This window comes from Gadus morhua, chromosome 2 (genome assembly GCF_902167405.1).
Source record: "Gadus morhua chromosome 2, gadMor3.0, whole genome shotgun sequence".
Classification (NCBI taxonomy): Eukaryota; Metazoa; Chordata; class Actinopteri; order Gadiformes; family Gadidae; genus Gadus; species Gadus morhua.
In genome coordinates, this window is record NC_044049.1 from 21,527,964 (window position 1) to 21,545,094 (window position 17,131).

The following is a 17,131-nucleotide window of genomic DNA, read 5'->3' on the forward strand; positions in this document are numbered from 1 at the left end:
ATGGTGGCGTGAGTACGCAGCAACACGCATTCATCTCTCCCACGGCTCCTTAAGGAGATGAATACGTGCTGCGGGATGCGCGGTCACGCGTGAAAGGGGGTGTATAGGGGCGTGCACGACACAATACAATATAGAGAGAGTATTGGGAGCTGGAGGGAGAAAGGGGGGATACGACACATTGTGAACTCAGGGGGAGAAAAGTAGGGTGACTTGCAAGAGGTGACATCATCCCTGATTTGAATAAACCCCAGGCTGGCCGGTGATAGGCCGAGCCCGGAGCTCCTTGGCAGGTGATTGGCTGGGCCAGGAGCTCCTTGGCAGCTCGCGCTTTCTCATCCCTTTGAGTTCCACCGCGGCGCGCCTCCGTAGTGGTACAGTCCTCTCCTCGGTCCGCCGGTCTGCACAGTGTGTGTGTGTGCGTGTGTGTGGACTGCTAAACGCCGGTCCTTTCTTTCTTTGAAGAAGGAAATCACGGCGGTTGTGGACCCCCGAAGTTTCCCGCTGACCCGGTTCGGTTCGTGTGTTTCCGGCCCGTTTCGTCGCCCTGTGAGGCCGCTTCGTTTCCGAGGGACACCGGGCGAACTGGGCGAGGCTGGACCGGCTCTGAGAGCTCCCCGCACGGCATCGGTAAGGCGGAGTGAGTTCCTGAGTCCTGGCTAGCTGGCTCAGGATGTGTCGAGATTATCTTCTGGTTAATATCATTTAAATGTAGCATATGTATTCTGAAATGTTTGTTTGGAATAACCCGTTTTTCGCGTCGTCTTGTGGTGCGAGTTACCGCCTAACCGTCACCAACGTTTTTTCCACCGAATAAAACGGTTAAGGGACCGGAGGTGTGAGATGGCATGAATGAATATCGGTGTTAAAAATGAACTGGGGTGTGTTTAACGGTCTACCGACATGTGTCACCGCCTGGTTCGGACCAGGAGACGTGGCTCTCTGGACCCCCAGCCTCCACTGGCTCCTCCGCCACCCCGCCGGGCTGGAGGGGCGGTGGCGGCCGGTTGAGGACCCCGTTGTCACCGCGATGTGGACGCGGGGTCGTCGCTGAACCACCGAAACGTTCCCCCCTTAGTTTTTATTAGGAAATACCTTGTTTATCTACTCAACCGTGATATTTTCTATCACCTTATCCCCCATCAGTCCCTTAACTTTTCCTATACGCCGAGCCATCCTCTGAGGCGGACGCCCATTGTTCTCTGAGCCGATAACTGGTCCATCGTCCGCCCGGATGGTTCGGTGATAATAACGCCGGTAAACCCCTCCTCATGTTCCGACTCGGTAGGCTGACTCCTGTCTATGTGTGTAAAAAAAAGACATCCAGGGTATAATATATGTAGGCGGCGGGGGTGCGTCCATGAAACCAGCCGGTTTGATTAACACGCTAATGTCTTAACGCTGGAAGTCGTGGTATCCAGTGATTCATACCGGGCTGTGATTAGCTAATGGGGCCGGGGACTCGGAAATAAAGCCGCTCCTTTCTGGCCTGCCTGCCCGGTAGTGTGCGTAGTAACGGGTATGGTCCTCCCCTCTGCATCCGAAACAATAGAGAAGGAGCCGGCCGCGGTCCAAATCTCTGCTAACCCTAACCCCACTCACGCAGGTAGCCTTCTCCCAAAACTCCCCCTACTGTTTCACTGTTTGCCTTACAGGGCGCGGCGGACACTGGGTAGGAGACCACGGGGTGCTGGTGGTCGTGGGCAGGCAGGTATTAATCCACATTGTCTGCTGTGAGATATCGGTGTCATTCTTTGTTGTGAGCCGTATCCCAGGGCGATTAATACAAGCACCTTAGGCTCAGCCACTTGGGTGCTTGGGTGCTCTCCAGAATACTCGTCACTGGTGGGGCTTACAGCCTGTCCACCACCCCCACACTCTGATCCCTCCCCATCCCCTGTCCAGCCAAGGGAGAAAGGCTGACTCACTATGTTGAGTTAAGATGGGAGGGTGAGTTAGAGCCTTGGCTAATGCAATTGCGCTAAATTACATTTCCAGGGCATCAATAGCCAGATCCCCGTTCACAAAAGTCAGGAGACAATAACACTTTTTAGAGACGATTTCATAGAAATTATTTGAAGCAAATTCTCTAACCCAAAATATTTTCCTATATTTGTAAAGGAAACCCAAGCCAAAGGGTTTCTCAGTGTTTTTTGCGGTGGGTTAGCTTCTATTATACTTGTTTTTACCAGCGAATATGGCCTCCAGCTGGTTAAAACAACCATTAAGAAAGATGTTGGAGAGTCAGCACAAAACAAAGCTATTACGATAAAACACCTTGAAGGCACGACGATATGAGTGCTTTGAACCTACGTAACATAAAGCTCTACAAGAATATGGTATGAGACTATTAATATTGTATTAGATGGGGGAGTGTCAGAAGGGATCACAGGTCTGAGATCAGCTCCTCAAAGCGGCGTCCAGGTGTCCTTGACAGAGTGGCTAACAGCCCCTGACCATCTGGGGGTCGACCTTGCCTGATTGGCTGTTGCCAGTGTTTGGGCGGGTATGATTTGTAACAGATGAAGTGTTGTGATTGGCCTTCGTCAAGGCTAGTAAAGTGCTGTATGAAGTTACGCAGCCCAGTTAGCAGAGACAGTAGCAGTGTGCTGTCGTCTCTAACAGGTCTCAGTTTGTGTGACATTAATGTCAGCGACCTGTGTGCCCTCCCAGTGCAGAGTACAGGCCAATATTTAAGGTAATTTACATTTTAATGACTGTATCACCCGAAGCCTGAGTCTGTCTCCAGCCTGGCCCTGGGTCCCTGGCTGGTCATAAGAGAGAGGAGATTGTTGTATTAATAGGCTTCTGTTTCCCCTACGCCCAAAGGCATTAGATACCACTGACTCACTAATGGAGCCCCAACCCCCAAAGAGAAGCCTCTCAAATCACAAGCCTCTCCTTTGTGAGCTGGATGGACAATTGGAGTCCTTCCTCCAATACGTCTGTGTTGATGAAGACAGTGGGGATTTAGTAGTGTGCTATTGCTTATTATTACTACTTAACATGCTTACTATTATGTGATTGCAACAGAGCGTTGTGTATAAAATCTCGCTATCATTCCAAGGATGAGACGTTGAATGGAATTCGTCATCTTTTCAAACCTGCTTAATAAGATCGGCTAACCAGAGAATTTAGATTGTCATTCAACCTTCAAAACAGAACCGTATACCTTATACACCTGGATTTTATTAGTGTTTGGTCAAGCACTCCTTGCCCATTGGTTACATGAAGCCTCCTTCCCTCTCGGCAGGAGAGGGAAGGAGGCTCTCTCAGGCCTCTCTCAGTCGTGACCATTAGACTAGCCTTCCTAGAATGAGGGTCTGCCTGGCCAGTATTAAATCATTTGTGTTCATATTGAGAAACAGTATCTGTGTATGTTTGGGTTATTCCTTTAAGTTCCTTTCAACAGGGTTCCATTATATTCTACTGGAACATCCCTTTCCTGAGGCAGCCATTCTGTAGGGAGGCACTATTCCAGAGAACCTCCGTTTAGAAAGGCAGTTGCTTAGACAACCAGCCATGGAAACTCACCCTAAACCACCAAAGTTACAGCTAATTTAAGATAATCCAGGCTATCTTTCCTTTATGCTGTCATGGCTCAACGGCCCAGCAGCTCCAGGGAGCGTGCAGCGGGGAGATAAGGCCGTCCGTCGGGCCTGATACGGGGCTCGGCGGCGCAGTTGTTGGTGAGTGCAGCTGGTGCTCCGGCACATGGTTGTGCGGTCCGGGCGCCTGCAGCTGTGGTCATCTCTGGGCAACCAGAGGCTCTGAATTCCACCGGTGGGAGGACAGGACATGGTTTGCCACCCTGTTGCTAGGGTAACGATCTCACCAGTTCACGGGTTGGTGCTACCTCTTATTGGTTTGGCTCCAGCAGTAATTAAAAGGTGTGGTGTGGACGCCTGTGGCGTTCTAGATGGTCGTTACCATAGCGGCCCGGCCTGGTTCTGGTGTTGCCATGGTGGATGTGGTTGGGAGTCAGCCTTTGAGGCAGTTTCTAAAGAGATGGCTTCAAAGGTGAGAGAGTTCTTCATGTCATCACAACACAGAATAGTTGCTTGGTTGATAATGTGATCTGTTTATAAGTTGCACGGTAAACCGGTTCAAACACAGGGTAAGCGGTTTGAACCGCTAACTTGCTGTTCTGTTGTGTCTTGGCGCTGGGGGGCTCTGTGCTTCTGATAAGCCCAGTGCTTAATGTGATTCTACATTATAGATACTAATTGACCCGATGACCTGGAAAAGAGTCAATAAACGATATGTAAATTAAACATGGATTTTTATAGCGGTTATCGCGGTGGTTGCCCTGGACTGTAGGCACCGGAAGTTCCGACCCAGAGCCATCGGCTGGGGTTCAAAGACCCCAACCATCGGACCATCCTGCCCCCTGGTGTAGCAGGTCAGGGTGGAGATGGTGAAGCAGATGGAGGTGGTGTAGGGGAGGAGGTGGTGGGGGGAGTGTTGTAAAGGAAGCCCACTTCACTTGTAAAGGAACATGACTTCATGTTCTATTAGATCAGTTTCTACCAACCGGACCTAGACCAGGGATCTAGGTCTCCTTGCCATAGATCAGTGTGTGTGTGTGTGTGTGTGTGTGTGTGTGTGTGTGTGTGTGTGTGTGTGTGTGTGTGTGTGTGTGTGTGTGTGTGTGTGTGTGTGTGTGTGTGTGTGTGTGTGTGTGGCACATGCCTCTCACCTGCTCTCTCCTATCGCTCTGTATCTCTGTCTCACTGTCTCTCTCTTCGAAGCAGGAGGACGCAAATCCTCTTAGAAACACTGTACTGGTACATGCAGAGTGCCTTTGTTCCTGGTCCTGAGCCAGGCTCTCAGAGGGAGAGAGAGAGGTGAAGGAGATGGAGGTGACACTGGGACAGAGTGAGAGGCAGAGAGACAGAAAGGAAAAGGGAGGGGGTGAAAGACTGTGAGAGTGGGAGAAAGGCAGACTGCGAGACAGAGTGATAGAAAGATAAAGAAAAACATTCTAAACTAGACAAAGAGATCGAGGAAACAATGGGAATTAGTGAGCGTTGTAGATGCCAATTAAGATTTGAAAGAGAGACGGACAGAAACGGATAGAGGGATGGAAACGGACAGATGGACAGCAGGAACAGAGGCCTCTGAAGTGCTTAAGTCGCCCTTTTCCCCAGATGTCTCCCTGGCCCTGGTTGCTTACCTCTCTACTGTCGGTTCTGTCTGTGGTGTCATTGATCTGATCCTCCAGCTGGCCTGTGCTGCTCTGATCTCGTTTAGCCCGACAGAGAGAGCCTGTGGTTGGCATGGCGCCCACTACAATGACCCCCCCCTCCCAACCGGCGGCTTGTCAAGTTACAAACGACTTAGGTGGTCCCTGCTCACTGCACTCTCCTTTATCTCTCTTTCTCTATTTCTTTATCTGCTTCAATTTCTACCAACTCAAATCGTTAAAAAGTGCTTTACTGGCATGAAGAATATCTATTTTTATTGCCAATGTTTAAAAAGAAATGTCAGTCTATATGCCTCTCTCTCTCTCTCTCTCTCTCTCTCTCTCTCTCTCTCTCTCTCTCTCTCTCTCTCTCTCTCTCTCTCTCTCTCTCTCTCTCTCTCTCTCTCTCTCTCTCTCTCTCTCTCTCTCTCTCTCTCTCTCTCTCTCTCTCTCTCTCTCTCTTTCTACCTCTCTCTCTGCTTCTCTCTCTCTCTTTCTACCACTCTCTCTGCCTCTCTCTCTCTGCCTCTCTCTCTTTGTCATTGTTTTTACCATCTAACTCACTCAATCACTGTCTTTGTTTCGGCTTACTGTTAGCCTATTCTCTTCCTCTATCTTGCGCTCTCGATCTCCTCTCCCTCTTTCTCCCTCCCGGTCTCAGACTCAATCTCCATATCTATAGAATGGACACTTCAAGTCGAATGGCACAGTAAACACAGAGATATTACAACAACAAGCATATATGGAAAATGGTTATAAAGTACACACACATGCACCTACCTGATATGTACATAAAGTAATATTATATTTATTATGACACCACTTCACAGAACATATCTTTCTCTTTTCATCCCCCCTACTCATGTCTCTTTCCATTTACCTCTGAGGTCGAGTTGGGAATGACCCGCCCAGGTTGACCAAGTTCCAGTACAACAAGTGGGAAAGAGAGCTGCCTTTGTTGCAATACCAGTTCTAGTTAGGTTAGCCTTTGTTAGCAATACCAGTTCTAGCCAGGTTAGCCATTGTTAACAATAACAGTCGATAACAAAGTATTTTCTGTTATTTTGCAGATGTATGTACCGTATCAGAAGGCCTTATTGAATCACGTTAGAGGTCTTATTGAATCACAAATATGACAGAAGGGTTTATATTCAGTGTATTAGTACAGCTTTCACTACTGTTGTTGCATAGAGCAGCTATCTTTGACCTTTAGTTTGAGTTTGTGAGATTCTTCTGAAAATCGAACGCCCCATTAATTGTTTCTCTTACTTCCTGTTTCCCCCTGAAACTGTCCCTCTTGCCCACGCACACAGACGCACAAGCCTTGCGCCCATTTGAAGACACAAACACTGTGCCAATGCACACAGACACACACACCTTGCCCACGCAAACAGACATACAGTAGATAGATACTCCCTGCCCACGAACACAGACACAAACACACCTTGTTAGCGCACACATGCACACATTTTGCCCAAGCACAGACAAACACCTTGCCCACGCACAGACACACACACACACACACACACACACACACACACACACACACACACACACACACACACAGTACACACACACACACACATACTAGGCTTGGGTGGTAACACAGTGTTACTGTTTACCAGGGGATTAGATACACCGAAGGTATAAATCAATACTGTAAGAAACACAGGTGCTTCTCTTTCTATTAACATATCCACCACATGTTTTATCTTGTTTATACTGTATGTGGTGTTGTTGCCAAGTTTTGAAGCATTAAATAGAATGAAATAGTCCAAAGCAAAGTCCTTGCCATTGCATTGTTGTTGAGAATAGAAGAGTTTTCACTAAACCAACTATTAGTGTCTGGCCGGGGGTCTCCCTGCGTCGGACCACCACCATCACTACGTTCTACCATAATGACCGCCCAGTGCGTCCAGACATCAGACTGGAAGTGACATCTATCGCACATAGCGCTGCTGTGATGGTGATATAATTAATCACATATCTCACTCACGCTTTATGTTGTTTGATAGCATATCAAGATAGTCAGATCATTCCAACGATCTGATGCGTTGATCTGAAGACGCGACCACCCGTGTGATTCCTGTGTGTAGCGCAGTATACCAGCCACAGCACTCCCCTCACAGAGCCATCCTTCTCCAGTCATTCTACACAATAGGTGTAATGAAGAGCCCTGCCCTGAACAATACCCAGACTACACGCAATAAAACCACACATGTCTCGCGTTGCAAAGCGGCCCGATGGATAAAACATCAAATCAATGTGTAGAAGTTTATGAGTGGCTCTACAGCTGCATGGCCTGTGGCGCTGGGTGTGGGTGTGACTGACAGACACTATATAATACAGGTTCAACAGACTTTAGAAATGTATACCAACGCAGTGGTGGAAACAAAGTACAAGAGAGTACTCGTTGAGATTTGGACCTTATCTATGGATCTATATCTATTCATTATTCTATGCCAGACTGGTCAGAGGAGGCAGATTGCCTAATAAGGCACTCAGCGTTGTAGGCTAGACATTCTCATACATGCTACATCACTTCTTCATGAGCAACTCATCTTTTGCTTTTTTTATATTGTTATAATTCTTTTGCACAAATAAAGTCATACACCCTTACTGAGATGTCAGTAAGGTATGAAGGTATAAATAAAAAGTTGACGCTTACACACACACACACACACACACACTAGGAGAGAGTCCTCTCCTAGCACCATCTGATACTGCTGCCATTTCCCAGGGGAGCAGGCCTGACTGCATCAGAGTAAAACAGGCCCCTGCTCCCCCCACTAATGGACCCCTCTCTCTCTCTCCCCTCCATTGATCCTCCTGTGTACCTCCCCGCTGCCAGGCTGTTGAGCCCCTGCGAGCCCCCCAACTCTGATGGGGGCGCCCCTCAGCGCTGGTCCTCTGGTGGTTTGGGGGTCTGCAGGGTCCGTTGTTTGTTGTTCTTTTACCGTGAACGAGAGGGAGGAGAGGTGGGGGGGGGGTCGTTAGGTAGGGGAGGGGTGAGGAATGGGGGTGCAGGCCTGGGGAGGGAGAAAGATGATGGGTGGAGGGAGAGAGGGGAGGTTTAGTAAGGGTGGATGGGAGTGAAGGTGTAAGAAAGGGAGATGGAGGCATGGAAGGAGGTGAGGTGGAGGGAGAGAGTTGAGTTGGAGAGAGGCGGGATGGTGGACAGGCCCTTCCTTCCTATAGTGTTGCTATCTGTGTGGGACACTGACGTTCTGCTATAGTCTTTATATTCATCATCAAAGTTCTCTCTCTCTCTCTCTCTCTCTCTCTCTCTCTCTCTCTCTCTCTCTCTCTCTCTCTCTCTCTCTCTCTCTCTCTCTCTCTCTCTCTCTCTCTCTCTCTCTCTCTCTCTCTCTCTCTCCTAACTGGATTAGCGTCTGTCTTTGTCCAGGGTTAACGAGCTCTGTCGTGTGTGAATCTGACCGTCCCCCGGGGCCCCGCCTTCTGGTGTGTGTGTGTGTGTGTGTGTGTGTGTGTGTGTGTGTGTGTGTGTGTGTGTGACGTGTATTTGCTGCTGTTAATTCTGAGAGGGGGGATGACCACCAGTTATATGGAGTATCCTTAATGCACGGGTTAAGCCAGCGCAAGCGACTAACCCTCTGTCAGCACGAAGCTGGAGGGATTAGCGGTGTCATCCTGGTCACGTGACCCCCACCAGGTGGCCCACGACCTCTTGCCTGGGCCATTCTTTGGCACGCTATCACGGAGCACAGTTCGAGAGAGCCCGTCCTGACTTGGTAGAGGGCCTCGCTCTAGCGGTGGTTTCGTCCTTTGACCCCTGACCCGTTGAGCCTGGTGTAAACCTCACGTTTGGGGGAGCAGCAACCAGGACCCTCCCCCCTGCGGCGGACAGGAGAGACCCCAAAGTATACTTACGTATATATACTTAATGTGGAGGTAGAGAGAGTCAGGCAGAGAGAGAGATGAAGAGAGGATACAGACAGAGGAAGAGGAGAGATATAGAGAGGAAAGAGAAAGGAGAGGGAGGAGAGAGACAAACAGAGGAAAGAGAGAGGAGAGGGAGAAGAGAGACAAACAGAGGAGAGAGGGAGGAGAGGGACATACAGAGGAGAGAGAAGAGGGAGGAGAGAGACATACTGAGGAGAGAGAAGAGGGAGGAGAGAGACACCGAGTAGAGAGGGTAGAGGGAGGAGAGAGACATAAAGAGACCGAGAGAGGGGAGAGGGAGGAGAGACTTGGCTGGGTGACTTGTTGTGCCCGGCCGCCTCAGAGATGGAGGGCTGTTTAACTAATAGAGTCCATGGCCCCGTTGTCAGGGGCCTCTCTTACATCATCAGCCGGTCCAAGAAGTCTCTCTCCCCCTTTCTCTGACTCTTGCTGCGTCTTAGTTTCTCTCTCTGTGTGTCTGTCTGGCTCGCTGTCTCGCTCTCAAAAGTCTCTGGCTGCATCCGAATACTTAGTACATACTATTTCTGTCCAGTGTCTACTACTTGACCATACTACACTTGACTGTGTAGTACGGTCTACAGCTATGCGTAGAACGCCTCCGAACGCTTCCGAACACCGCCGAAACTCCACCGGATGTTTGGAGATGACGTATCTCCCCCCAGATGGCGGCAAAATGTACCTGTTTTCCGTCTTGTTATCGTTGCTATTAAATAAAAAATGTCTCTTTCTACGCAAATGGCTCTTGAAATGGATAGCGCTGCTAGAAAGCGTCGTCGTCTGTCATCTCGTAGAGCGACTTACCGGCAGGTTATGATGTATATATGTGGACATTTGGTAAGTCATTTTTTTGGAATAATAATACATTTACAGTTATTTGTTACTCCGTGAAAAGGACGATTGAAGTTAATTTTTCCTTTTTTATTGAACACACACACACACACACACACACACACACACACACACACACACACACACACACACACACACACACACACACACACACACACAAATAAAAAGCCGCTGTTGGTGGTGTCGGGTCAGCCATCTCTTCTTCGTTTGTTACCAGACTCCGGTTGCATTGTGGGATAGCGTAGTGAGGTCCGTGGTTTACTTTGGCGGTAGTACGCATTCGGAAACGTCTTCCGTACTACAGAATGCGTACTGAGTATTCGGACGCGCTATATTTTTCGCATACTACAAAATGCATACTATATAGTATGCAAGTATGAGTATTCGGATGCAGCCTCTCTCTCTCTCTCTCTCTCTCTCTCTCTCTCTCTCTCTCTCTCTCTCTCTCTCTCTCTCTCTCTCTCTCTGTTTCTCTCATTGTGTATGTCCCTCTCCCCCTCTCTCTGTTTCTCTTTCAGTGTGTGTCTCTCTCCCGCTCTCTATGTTTTCTCAGTGTGTCTCTCTCCTCTCTGTCCCTGTCTTTGTCTCTGTTTCTCTGTGTGTGTGTGTGTGTCTCTCTCTCCCAGTGTGTCCCTCTCCCCCCCCCCCCCCCCTCTCTCTCTCGGCCTATGTTTCTTTCAGTGTGTGTGTCTCTCTCTCCCCTTCTCTCTCTCTGTCTCTGTTTCTCTGTGTGTGTCTCTCTCTCCCAGTGTGTCTCTCTCTCCCCCTCCCCCGGTGTGTAGGGAGCAGGAATGCTGTGGAGTGCAGCAGGCATTGTTTTGCTCCAGTTTGTTTGTGTGTGAAGAGAACCGGGCGGGGTCCTGACCTCCGAGCTCAGGCAGGGAGGGGGAGGGAGGGAGGGAGGGGGGGGGGTGTTTGGGAAATGTGTGATCTGTGATTAGCCTCAAATTAGCATTAGGCTAGCCCCGGAGTTAGCCTTGAGGTGATGGAGACAATGGCTGGGTTCAGCTGGCTGTCATGTGCCTGCTATGAAACCACTCAGCCCCACCCAACACCACCACCACCACCATCACTAAGTGTCCCAAGGCCCAATGGCTCGTCTCCTCCTCTCCCTCACTCCACTCAATTCCTTCCTGAGCTCTCCTCTTTATCCTTCATCCTCCCATTCTCCTCTCTCCTCCCCTCCTCTTTTCTTCTCCTCTCCTAAATCTTCTCTTCACTCGCATCCTCCTTCCTCTCCTCTCCTCTCTTCCTTCTCCTCCTTCCTTTCCTCTCCTCTCCTCTGCTCTTCCTCTCCTCTCCTCTCCTCTCCTCTCCTCTCCTCTCCTCTCCTCTCCTCTCCTCTCCTCCCATCCCCTCTCCTCCAGGCTCCGGGCTATCAGGGCTGGAGCCTCTTATTGTGTGCTGAACAGTCGGGTCACGGCTGCTGTGGCAGTGGTAATGCAGTCAGAGCCACAATGGCGGAGGCAGTGGGGGGGAGGCGTCGGCACAGTATCATTCTGACTGATTGAAAAGGGGTCCAGGGAGTGGTGGGGGGGGGGGGCAGTCTGCTGGGATCCTACTGGCTGGATGTTGCATAACTCCCAGGATGATTGACTTGGCCCCCATGGGAATAGGGGGTTGGGCCTCCCTATTAGACCTATGGGGATAGAGGAGAAGAGGAGAGGTGGTGGGTTGGTGCTGGCCAACTGTTGAGCAGGAGGCCCTCTGAGATGGGCCGGCTCCGGAACATTTAAGTCCTCCTTACATGGATAACTTCAGAGGATTAGTATTGTTTCATTATTCATGATCATTTATTTTGGTGGTGCACTTTTAGATTCAAACGTCTTTTAATAGGGCCTTGGTTTCCCCCTCTGCGTTATAGCCTGTGTTTATCTATGACTAATGGTTCTGCTTAAATAGACAAACAGCTGGGCTCTGGTTATGTGTTCCGCTGAGCCCAATGGAACATAAGTAATGCTAAGGCTTCTGAACTCTAACATCCATGCTACTGAGCATTAGCCAGCATGCTACTGAACATTAGCAGCCGTCATGCTACTGAACAACGAGGCATCATGCTACTGAACATTAGCCATCATGCTACTGAACGTTAACATCTATGCTACCAAACATTAGCATCCACCATACAACTGAAAATTAGCATCAATGCAACTGAAAATTCAAAATAATGCAGCTGAAACAGTCCTTTAATGTCCAAAGACGGTCTCTTTTGTACCCACCATGACCCTTCAGCATTAAGCTCCTCTCTTCTTTCTTCCTTTTGAACCCTCACCCCCTCCCCTCCCCCTCCTCCCCCCTGTCCACACGACCCCCACCCCAGAGCCATCTGCTTTAACACCAGTCATGATCAGGCCCCCCCTCTCACGTCCTCCAGTGAGATCATCTTCTCTTAGTTATTTCTTGGAGCAGATGCTACGCTAACGTTAGCCCAGTGTGTATTTTAATGGGAGACGTTAACCATTAGCACCAGTTCAGATTTCATGTCAACATCCAGTTGTCAACACAGTCAGAAATATGTCAACAATGAATGCTTAGTTAATATGTTGTACATAGCATTCTGCAACGTTTAGATGCTGTATTTGCTAGCACATTTCATTGTTCGGCAGTGGCTACTGTGCATCTGATTCTGTATGTGTTTGTATTTGGTGGGATTTAAACAGAGTTCTCCTAAACTCCATGGCTTCATCTCAGTGGTCCGGGGTAATGAGGGCAGGGCTGTGAGGCTTGTATTGTTGGAGCAGAGTGGGCAGAGGGGAGCTCTGGACCCCATGCCAGCCTGCCGCCACTGACCTCACTCTGCATGCCTCACATTCTGCTCTCCGCAGAGAGAATTGCTTGCGCACACACACGCACACACACGCAACCACACATACACACACACACACACACACACACACACACACACACACACACACACACACACAACCACACACACACACACACAACCACACACACACACACAACCACACACTGGTCGAGAAGTCCAGTAAACGACCCGACCCGGTCTGGTCAGGCGTGGTCATCGCAGTGCGTCATAGAGGCGCAAGAGGATGAAACGCAGTAGTCACCCTCTCGTGAGTCACGGAAGAAAGGCTTGCGTGCCTCCGCTCTCGTTCCGCTAGCATCTGCTGCACCTCACTGCAGAGAACAGTGAATTATTGAGGTGTGCTATTCCTGGCCTGATCTGCTGGAGGGAGTAGCTCTGTCTGGGCGTGTACCACTGTACCCAGGTAAATATAAATATTGATATCAGCCGGGGGGTAAATAATGAACAGGGGATGTTGTGCTGACTGTTACTGGTTTACCGGTGTGGTTGTCAAGTGGTTATCTCAAGACTATTGGAGGGGAATGACGTTGAATGCTAGTTTGAATTTCATTGGGTCTTCGCCACCTAGCGGCTATCTTAGTTTCATCTTGGATCTAAATGCTAGCTGGGGGGGACGGACTGAATGCAGAACCAATATAGCCGTTACCTGAATAAGTCAGCTAGCCAGACGGGATCAGCAGATAGTTAGGTGGCTGTCCCGACTCCCCTCTGAACGACACCGGGGCTTTGGGGAAAAAGTTTCTGCTACATTTATAAAAAATGATGACACTGAGATGTCATTTGTGTTGCATTAGTGCAATTCCTTGAGTAATGCTGGAAACCAACAGTAATCACACATTAATTAAACACAAGGGACTGATGCTAATGAATCGTAATACACTCATTAATTGACTGAAGCAATACTGTAGTGCAAGGAAGGGAGGCACTGTTGGCCCCAGCGGGTCAGAATCATCCGCTCTCAAAGCAGTGTTTTGAACAGACTGAAATGGGTTGTTTAGCCTGCAGTGCTGTGACTTGAAGGACAACACTGATCTGGTTGTGTCTTCTTTCATAATCCTTTAAAAAAGCTCCCTGCCACAGAACGCAACTCTTTTCATCCACACAATGTTCATGATTCATCCGTGCATCCAACCCACCCCGGGTTGATGGTGATGAAACAAAAGGGTATTCTGTCCCCACTGTGAGGAGAGTGTGACCAGGCAGTGTGAGGCGGTCTGTGGATTAGAGCTGTATAATTAGGGATTATTGCCATGATAATGTGGTATTTCACCCCCAAATGTATCGCTCGGTTGATCTGATGGTCCGATACGTGGTCAGGGTGTCGGCTCTGAGGGCCACAGGTCATAAGCTGTGTCAGAAGGGCCAGAGTGGGGCCCCTGCTGCTTCTAGAGATGAAAGGGAGTCCTTTGAAGGGTCAAGAGGGCCCAAACACTCATTAAATAGGCCCCTCTCAGCCAGCACACACACACACACACACACACATTTAAAAAACAAGCAAAGATAAATGCAGCATCTGCTCACAAAAATCACCAACACAAAACCAAACAAATATAAACGGTCAACATTAACGCACACACATCGCAAAAATACATATTAAAAGGCATGATACATTGTGGACTATTCTGCACACATACACATTAAACACACACACGCCAGCACCATCTTCCCTGGACCTTTCTAAGCCTCCGCTCTAAACTGTTCTATTATAAACCAGCAGGCTGGAGCACTCTCTCTCTGTCTCTCCCCCTCCCTCCCCCTACCCTAGTGCTCTCTCCCTCCCCCACAATCCTTTTTATTTAGAGTTTGCCCGGGGGACAGGCAGCATGTGTGTCTCTTCTTGTATATGATTAAGTGTGTGTGTGTACAAGTCATGCACTGTGAAAATCAGAGAGCTCTCTCCGCCGCCACAGAGGCGTGTGCGTGCGCTGTGTGGCAGGAAGGCTGAGCCCCAGAACAAGGAGAGTATTTGGCTATGAAGGAGGAGGAGAGACCTGTTGGGTTCCTGTCGGTGGAGCGTTACATGCAGATAGAAAAGCTTGCTATTGGGGCCTCACGTTAAAGTGCAATGCCGATGCGTTCCGTGTCAGTTTGATTGCAGATCATGCGATGCAACGTAATAGCGAGCTCAGCGGGAGCAAGGGAGTCAAGGTGGTCATAACCTTTCCTGTTGGGTTTCGGAATGCTAGAAATATTTACATTTTAATCAAATTATACTGCAGCCTCTATGACGATGTTCCACGACATTGAAAAAACATACATCACAATATTACAATGACCAGGATTTTAGATAAAAGCCATAACATTCATTCACCTGTTCTACTTTGAATATAAGTATTTATTCTCTTCACTTCTTTGTGTCTCACATAATCTCTGTTGCTCAGTCTCATTGTTATGGCTTCATGGCCATGAAATAGGATTTAAAATCTATACATGGAAATATGACATTTACAGACTACAATGGCATTATAACATAATCATCTGCTCTGCTGTACACTCAAACACTACACACTGTAAGGGATGCTTAAATATCTCCACAGCTATACATTAAACAGAGAGGGGACTGTATGTTAAAGGAGGTCACGGAATTAGTTATCTATTCAAATGTGACCTGATTACCACAGCCTGTATGCGTCTAGACTGCCAGAATACCCACGGATCTCTGCGTGTATCTGGCCCCCTCCCAGATATCGACAGTAAGGGTTTACCCCAGCATCGACTGTCTGGGAGACAGAGGTGCTTAGCATTCTTTTCCCTGTTTAGAGACAACGCAGGATGCAAACCCACTCTAAACCCTGTAAGCTGTCCTGCCCAAAAAATATGATTTTATGATTTTGTCAACAAGAATAACTGGATGGGCAGAGTTTAAATCTGTGGTTCCAAGCCCTTTGGCCCAGGAGCCAACTTAAACATGTGTTGCATCTGCTTCCAATCAATGGTAGTGAGCCAAGTGGCTTTAAATCCTTGGTCTGTGTGTAAAATGGCAATTTAAGAGAACCTCACAAATCCTTAAAGTGTATGTTTTGTTTTTCATTTTAAATAAGATAAAATATCAATATAATGTGAATCAGCATCTCTCAGGCGAAGGTCTGACAGGGTACCTACAGATGGGCGGCTGGGATCATAGGTGGGATTACCACAGTAAACTGCCTCAGCCATTATTAGCCATTCATGGAGGAGAGGGGGTGTTTGTGATTGATTAATCATAATCGCATCCAACCATAATCCTTTGTTGGTTTGTGGGCTGGTATCGCTCAGAGGGGCGGGGCCCCTCAGGATATTTTCCAGTGGTTTGCTGATCAAATTTCCTGTGTGTGTGTGTGTGTGTGTGTGTGTGTGTGTGTGTGTGTGTGTGTGTGTGTGTGTGTGTGTGTGTGTGTGTGTGTGTGTGTGTGTGTGTGTGTGTGTGTGTGTGTGTGTGTGTGTGTCGTAGTGTCTTATTTCTGGTGAGTCCCTTTCAGCTGACAACTGCCATAGCAAAAGAGAAAGAAAACTGGGCTAAGTTTGGTCATTTATAATTTAATGTCGCACAGCAAGCAGTACCATTCCTCTGCCTCGGTTGTTAAATCCTAAGAACTGTGACTGTGTGTTTGTTTCTTATGTACCCATCTCCCTCTCATCTTACAACCGTTAACCCCTCCTCATGTATTACATAATGAAGCGCACCTAAAGCTTCAGATGTGACCCTCTGCCTGGGGGGTCAGTTCTAGCTAGCTATTTATGAACACACACACCCACCCACGCACACGTACACACGCACGCACAGACCCTGCTAGGTTTCATGTAAATGAGACTGAATTCCCTGACTGTAGATCAGGATGCAAGCTCCCTCTTGTTTGTGTCAGAAGACATCAGACATCAGTCAGTTCGTTGTCATTTGTAAGCAGACTGGGCCATGGAAGACATTTTAAAATGCATTGCAAAGAGGGTGCAACTATAATGGTTTCCTTTCCATAATTTTATACCTATACTTATACAGTACATATGGATTTGTATACATTAATATCACATTATATATCAATATGACCGTTTCAATGTATTCTGCAATAAGCACGGGAGAAGTCTTATATTTTTACCCAAATTAATCAGAGAAAGGGCTGTGAACCTGAGATCCACAAACGGTCCAACAAGTGATATAATAAACCCGATACTTAGCTGGCCCTTAAAGAAACATCTACCACCATCAGACATGTCCCTGTTCACTGGCAGGTTAGGCAATTAATTAGGCCCATTAATTAAAGCCAACAAATTGACCATCATGTGTGTGTGAAAACCCAATCTGTTCAGCACAGATTGCCTGAGAATTCAGAATCAACATTATATTATCCACAAGCTGCACGACAACCCAAACA

At 48.2% G+C, this 17,131-nt stretch overlaps 1 protein-coding gene across 3 annotated transcripts in view; it reads left to right on the forward strand.

Annotated features, from left to right (window-relative positions):
* The first annotated feature begins 234 nt into the window (after window positions 1-234).
* Window positions 235-17,131, forward strand: part of prr36b (proline rich 36b) — a 40,433-nt gene continuing 23,536 nt past the window's right edge. Inside the window, exon 1 of one of the 3 annotated variants that reach the window (XM_030339427.1) lies at window positions 235-627. The gene's annotated coding sequence lies outside the window, so the exon portion shown is untranslated. Of the gene's footprint in view, window positions 628-1,688; window positions 1,709-13,063; window positions 13,186-17,131 lie in introns of those variants that run through there. The other 2 variants (XM_030339444.1, XM_030339435.1) reach the window with 2 other exon arrangements.